This window comes from Leptonotus elevatus, chromosome 15 (genome assembly GCF_054856555.1).
Source record: "Leptonotus elevatus isolate MCC_2025b chromosome 15, RoL_Lele_1.0, whole genome shotgun sequence".
NCBI classification, from domain to species: domain Eukaryota; kingdom Metazoa; phylum Chordata; class Actinopteri; order Syngnathiformes; family Syngnathidae; genus Leptonotus; species Leptonotus elevatus.
The window spans coordinates 14,812,984-14,820,980 of NC_141253.1; positions in this window are offsets into that span (position 1 = coordinate 14,812,984).

Below are 7,997 nucleotides of genomic sequence, written 5' to 3' on the forward strand. Positions count from 1 at the left end.
AGGATCTAACATTTACCTCTTAGTTATGAAGCCACATCACATAAATATATTTTTAACACCATGGTTTTCTTTCTTCTTGCACATCTCAGCTTATTTTTTTAATCATATATTTTCACCTTCTAAATGGGTTCCACGTAGCATACGTTCTCTGGGATCATGTGAAGGAATCGAAAAATCAAAGCAAACGATAGCATGATTAAATCAGATGTGTAATGATAAACATTGAAATGTAGTGTAGTGTAAGTCTGCTTCAGTTCTTATGCCAGCCCTATACCAGCTTCTTATTTATCAGAATTTTAATATTTTTTTATTTAAATTGATTTACGCAGTGTTTAAAGAAGTAGCATCTCACACCTCATGTTATGATTTTCGGGAATATGAATAAGAATGTAGCCTACATAAACGAAATAGTCTAAGGTGAGCAGCTACTTCGGTTGGTGCTTAACACTGATGTTATGTTGAATAAAAGAAAAATCACACTTTGTTCTTGTCGTATGCAATCTCTTAAAAATGATTTCATTAATCTGATGAAATGTTTCTGTTTTATTCACATATTGTGTATTTTTTCTAGTGAGGCCTACAAATGCATTCATACTAAAGTGCTGTAAAAAAATAAAATAAAAATACTGTACAGTAGAAATTAGGATGGCAAAATGTGCATGTGACCTCCAACACCAAACAATGCTGGACATCAAATTGTCCACCTGCATGGTTATCCATCCACCTGATACATTTGCCTTTTTCATCAAATTTCTCACTATTTCTCATGCGCTATTCTCTGATGAATTGACATAAATTTAGATATTTTGTAACATCTTGCTTTTTCCATTCCCCAGCTCCGCCAAAAAGTTTATTGTTTGTGTATAATACTTCTCACTTACACAACTACACATTTAGTGGAGGTTAAAAAAAAATCCCTCATTTTTGTCTCTTCAAGAAAAACGCAAGACATTACACTCAATCTGGCTTTTAAAATGTTTCTAATGTATTTCATCATCTAACAGTATTACTGCTCTAACACGGTTTACAGCATGTTAAATTATTTTTATTTATGTTTTTGGCTACTATCTCGCAGCCTCTCTGTCAAACCTGCATCAGTACCACATCAGAGGCCTCTAGGCCTACGCAGATAATGCCCTCCATATTTACAGTTCCGGGAGGATTAAGGGGTTTTGACGAGATCCCATTTGTGTGAACCTATTAGTGCCTAGTGCCCCAGGCTCTCTCTGATTCGCTTGTGAGATTAGGCAAAGGTATTATAGTAAGAGGATCGGCTCGCCTCGAGGTGAGGGTCTCATCTATACAGTACAGGCAGAAAGAGAGGAACACACACAAAGACATGGACGTGCTCTCACAGTTTGGTCCATGGTACTTCCAATATGAACGAGAACACTTTTGGAAATGAGCAATCAAGATGGAGAAACTGCAGAGATAAAAGTTTGGTTTGTGTCTTAGGTTGTCCATCAGTTCAACCTTGGGCCATTTGCACCTTTTCTGGTAACCGTTTCCCTCTTGTTTTTATACCACATGACATTTGGCAGTTATTTGAAGTTAACATAGAAAATGTCATTTATCATGTTAAGTCTTTTATCACCGTGAAATGAAAGTAAGTAAAAGGAAAGTCATCACCATGCACCCCTCCTCTAGCAGAAGGATGTTGAGTGCCATGTCATAATTTATGACTTAAAAAGCATACATTTTTCAACACACAGTGGCAGAGATGGCACTTCATGTTTATGACAATCATTTCCTTGGTGAATGATTCATGTAGATGTGGCACTTATGAATCTTTCAAAGAACAAACAGAAACACTGACGCTTAGAGCTTTGAACGCTGGATGGCTGCGGCCGCAAATTTATGCTTGCTCAGACAATTTGGCCAAAGAAAGTGTGAGATACGAGTCGAGTACACTGTAAATATGTACTCTACTCTATATACTGTATAAATAAATAAATAAATAAATAAATATATATATATATATATATATATATATATTAGGGGCGTCAGGCAATTACATTTTTTAATCATAATTAACTGCATGATATTCAATAGTTAACTCGAGATTAATCGCAAATTGTTAAATCTGTTCTAAATATACAATAAAATGTACAATGAAATAATTTTTCCCTAAGTTTCCATTCTCTTGTTAACATAAAAGTGGATTTTGTTTTAACTAATAGAAATATGGCTGAATCTTTTAGTCATTGATGCAGTAATTTCATAATAATTCAGAAAATTTTGTTAAAATTAAAAATGTACTGTAAAATGGGTCAAATGCGGAGAATGAATTTCGCTCCACTTAGTTGGGTGTGACAATCAGTGGTACTCTAACTCATTTTTCTGCCACTAGATAGCATAATTGCATTTGTAAGATGTTGGTGACAGCTTGGTGCATTTCTTTTTAATATTAAGAGCTATCTAATCTTTAACATGAAGTAACTTTTTGCACATTTTAAAAATTTTAAAATACAACTTGACCCCAGTCTCCACAATAATATGCATTATTATTAAATTTATTACTGCAAAATTTTGATGTGGACGTGTCTGGTGCCTTGTGACTGGAATTCCCCCAGTACCTGCTTTCCAAATAAGAGGCGGTCATTAAAAATTAGAGGCATCAAAGGAACTTCAAATTAACTCAAAATTAATTAACTAATTTTGACACCCCTAATAATATATATATATATATAACGAGGATAAATTGTCTAAACTGGAGTTCGAATGGCCACTAGATGCTGCTGTGCATTGAACCCATCTAGAAGAGGAATTTAACAGATTTGGCATGTTGAATGCAATAGGTCGAATCTGATCAAACTAATGTGTTATCTGTTATACGGAATGCCATTGTCATCTATTGTGGCCGTTTAAACCATTTTTTAACATTACTCTACCTTCGTTCTCCACGATATGATCTGCTTGAAGGCAATGGAGCATAGGTGCAAACATGGCTGACAAAGAAGCGTGTTAATATTTGTTCATATCCGAATACTGAAGAAGACCCCTCTCGCAGCGACAGCAACAGTCACCGTCGCTCCTCTGCACAGTGGAACCGTGCCCTCCTTTAAAAATCACATTTATCTGTTGCCTGGAAGCTGCAGTCGCCTGGTGGAGATCTTTCATCTTCCCTGTGTAGTGCCCTTCAGAGGGCCCTACTGGCTGTTTGGATTTTAGCCAAGGTTACTATAGAAACACAGAGGGAGAAGTGCTGAGGGTTGGCTGGCGGTAATGAAAACGGGCCTTCGAAGGCCTACAAAATCACAGTTGAAAAGGCACAGCACTAATACAAATACTGTTATTTTTAATTGACTCCAAAAAGACTTACTTATAGAGGGCAATTATAATCGAAGCACAATTTGTTTAATAAATGAAAAATTAGCATTTAATGTCCCCTCCCATCATTTATCCCCCCCCCAAAAAAGGTGACAATATACAGGTTTGTGACAGATGTGCTCACGTGACATGAATCACTCCTAGACTGACAACACAGCTTTTCTGAACGCGCATGTTTGTATGTGAGTGCCACAGGAGGTGCATTATTCTCTTTGAGGTGAATTTGATATTCATGGAAGACACCTGCACAGATCAGAAGTGAAAAATGTAAATGGATTTGACTGAGAGTGTATGGAAGCAAAAAACCAAGGCACGAATGTATACAGTAGATGAATAAACTAAAGTGGTGATCAAATGCATTTTCGGCAGGAAGTTAGTACATCCTGTATGCATGCTAAATACATTCACTGACTACACTACATGAACAAAATTGAAAAGGATGAAATACAGGGGGAAAAAATGTAATATAGAGGACATTTTATTATTTATTTATTTTACACATTACCTCCTTAACAAAATCATTTGAAGCCCTATAAATCACGTCTACCTTAATTATTAAATGTGACATCATTAAATAATAGACAATTATTTAATCATATATAGAGTCATATATATAATTTCCAACTGGAAAAAACTGCAATGAGAATGATTCATAGCTGCTTCAGCGCAGCCCATTACATGATAATGATACTTAAGACTTTATGTTTATCCAGTAATAACTATAAATGTCTTAGATGAAGCCTCATTTTGACTAAAATAAATACTTGAGCTCGTTTCTACCCTTGCGGGTGTTTTTTCTCCCCTTTTGAAGCGTTTCTTTTTGTTATAGATCACACTTGCTTAATTATGATTAAATATCAGTAGCATTTTGTTCCATTTACCTGGATACAGTTAGTACTCATTTTAGCAAGTGTGGCCCCATTGGGAGTTGAACGCTCAACCAAGCAGAGAGTTGCGTTTTGGATTCTTTCCACTATCAAAAAAAAAAGAAAAAAGGCTGCATAAATAAAGATTTAAAAATACAAAGAAGAGGTTAGACTCAAACGGGTACATCAAATTGACATGGGATCATTATGTAAATTTGAACCTCAGAGGGCCACTTTCACTTGGAGTGGTTTTGCATGCACACTCACGCACACACACTGAGGACTATTTTAACCAGCTCACTGACCAGGGCTTCATCATTGACTTGGCATGAAGAGCATAATTAGTGGCTGTAGTCATTCTGTAGCCCCGGATCAAATTAAACCCTTAACAAAGTGACCATTTTATCACGAGTGAAGCACATCATTGGTGCATGGTGGCTGTGGTCTTTCATTATGATGCCTTGCGGCAAATGAAACCACTAGCAATGTGACGACTTTATCCCCCATAGAGAAATGTCCCTTTTCTTTTTTTTTTTTTTTAATTCATTATGATTACTTTGTTCTCTTTTTAAAGAAGTTTTCTGTCCTCCAGTTTGGGGCCCACAGTGATGGGGCCGGCGAAAGCCCACCCACAGGCCTCTTTTCCGACACACACAGAGCAAATAAAATAAGAGTACCACTCACTCAACTTGCGTTGAATACAACTTTTATTGACTTCAGGTTCACACTATTCAGATTGTATTTTCCTTTATCTGGCCATAAAGCGGTTGTAAACATAGATTTTATTATTTTTCGAGTCCCTGGTTTGAATAGCTTCTAGCTCAGCCCTTAAACATTTCTAGCAGCCATCCTTTGTACAGTGCAAGGTGATGAAATGGGTGTGTTTTTACTGCCCATGATTCTCCATCGCGCCAAAATATTTTCTTCCCCCCGTGGCAAACACGAAAAGTGATCAGGACAGGTAAATCTTCATCTGTTGGTTGTAGCTTGCCAGTGGCTTTGAAAATTCCAAGTTCCTTAAAAACTTTGCTGATCTTGGCAAGTTGCAGGGTCTTCTCGATCAAGGATGGACTGACGCAAAAAAATAAGCCCTGGCATTTTTGACTTAGACTTTGACTTAGCTCAACACATGCTCGCAATCCCTTCTGTAAGTGAGAAGTCATTGTTTGTCAAACCATCCACAGATAGGGTTTCCAGAACCTTGCTCAACGAGCGAAAGGACTGGGATGTGCAGTCGCTACAATCGCTAATGCTAAATACTATCTTGGTTGAGCACTAAACAATCAATGCACTCACCATTATCCAAACTTTTTTGCTCCAGTGTTACTCCAAGACTGTATAGTGTTACAATCTACACTGGTAAACACTGAGTAGTGTTGAAAGTACTTTACACTAGTGTCAGTGTTAAAAAATTTACTCAAACTACACTTTACTCTGGTACTACTTTATATAGCGTTTTTCCTCCTTACAAGGCCCTCACAAGTGTTTTACATTTTGACTACTGATGATACGGCATCAGAAGCACCTGGGGGTTCAGTATCTCGCTCAAGGATACTTTGACTTATGCTACGTACACACCGAACCGAACATATCGCGACGCGACGATGGTCCCGCGTGTGTTTGTTCGTGGGGTTCCCCAATGGGATTTGTTTCGCGCCGCGCCGCAACAGAGGAAGAGGAGGGATTTCCGCTTCGGTTGCTGGCGCTAACTTGATTGTAGCATTGCTAGCTTGCTTCACACTTTAAAAAATCTCCGCCAACTGCCATGCTTATCTTCCTCCAAGCAATCTTCCTTTTTGGCCAGGTCCCGGTACATGTAGCTTGCAATGTCATACAGCTCTGGGTGCCTGCAAACCGCGCCGATCAAGCTGTCCTCCATTGCTATGCTACACGTTCTGCACACAATATGGGTGTTTTGCAACCACTTCCTGTCTTATGTCTGCTACGTAACATATTTGGTGATGTGACTATTTTGAAACCGATTGGCTGTCGCTGACGTGATGGCGCTAAAAGTTGAATTCAGCCAATGCCAACAAAATGGGCGAAGTAGCGAAATATTCGCCGGAAACGTGCCAAGCGCGCCGCCCGCCCACACAAAGTCCATTAACTACAATGCAATCGCCCCGGCGGAAACACCTCTAACGCTGTTGGTGTGAATGTAGCATTAGACACACTGGCCTGGGATTGAACCCACACTCTCAGGTTTGCAAGACAATCCACTGGAAGCAAATCGGGGTTCAGTGTCATGCTCTTCAACACTTCGACATGGTCACCAGGAGTGAAGATCAAAGCCACAACCTCACGGATGGGAGACGACCACTCTACCACTGAGCCACACCACCCCAACAATAACAACTGGATGTATCGCTATTGAAATGTTGACAACGCGCAGGAAAATTGGAATGTTTCTCCTTCGCTGGAAATGAGGGTGTGGTCAATTTAACACTCAAGGTAGTGCTATTCAGGTTACACCATCCACCCCAACACTCTGTTATTAAGTTATTAACATTGTTTTTCAGTTTAAATTTATATTTTAGCCGTTTTGGATTTAGTTATAGCAGTATGGCTCAATGAATAGAATTGTATTCTTATCTGTCTCACTCTCAGAAGAAGGGCAACGGGTTTCTTCCATTTGCTATCTTGAAGGGAGTGTAGTCTGGTACCGGTCTCGGTCGGAAGAGACAGGCTGATTTATTATTGTTTTTCTCTAATCTGATTTATACCTATGGGAACTTGCTGAACTTGCTGAGGGAGGAGAGAGGGATTTTCTTGTATTCACTGAGTTGTAAACAAATGTACTGTGGGCTGATGGGAGGAGACTTTTCGTATTCACCCACTTTTCAATAAATAATGATGTGCCGGAGTAGAGGACACAATCTGAACAGACCACTGTTTGAGTGAGTTCAATTGTTGTCATCAAAAGCTTTTGATACCTTTGCAAAGGGACTTCTTCACCAGAATCTCACCATTCAGTTAATTGAACACGCAAAGAGTAGAATATAAATATTCTCTACTCTAACACTAGCTACTTAGCTAGCTAGTTAGCTCACTAGCTAATATTTCATTTACTGTATCTGATCTCTTTAGCTCATTCATTAATTTCCATTAATTTTCCCGAGTACGAGTCATGTCACAATGTTGCCCAAACTCTAGAGTTTTACATTTTGTATACTTGGTTGTTCACTTTGCATGGAGTCACAATCTACATTTTAATCAATAAATCAGAATGTGAGTTTTTGGGTGTGCTTTTTTAATAATATACACAAGAAATAGTATACTACTAGCATACTGCATAAATTATATACTTGTAGTATAATATAAGTAATAGACTGTTTACTGACTGCAGTACAGTATAAATGTATGCATAGCTGTATAGTACTATAATAGGCTGTATATGTATATACAGTATACGCACACTATTATATATGATATATGCTATTTGCCTGCCTTAATCCAATCTCCTTTCTTACGTCCTCACACGCGCGCACGCACGCACACACACACACACACACGCACGCACACACGCACGCACACACCCCCACGCACACACACACACACATGCTCAGTGAAGGATGCAGAAACATGAAGCTCCTCTTTTCCTCTTCAGCATGTCAGAAGCATTTTGCCGGGTGATTAAACACTGCGGTGAGCGTTCAAGCCCCGTGGTTGGCCTGGGGGCTCCGCCACGATCCTTGCACCTGCCACTCTGATCCACTGACCGGCCTCCTTCCTGCCCCCCTCTGCTCACACACACATGGAAAATGCAGATCCTACACGAGAATAACGCACCAACCTTTTTGA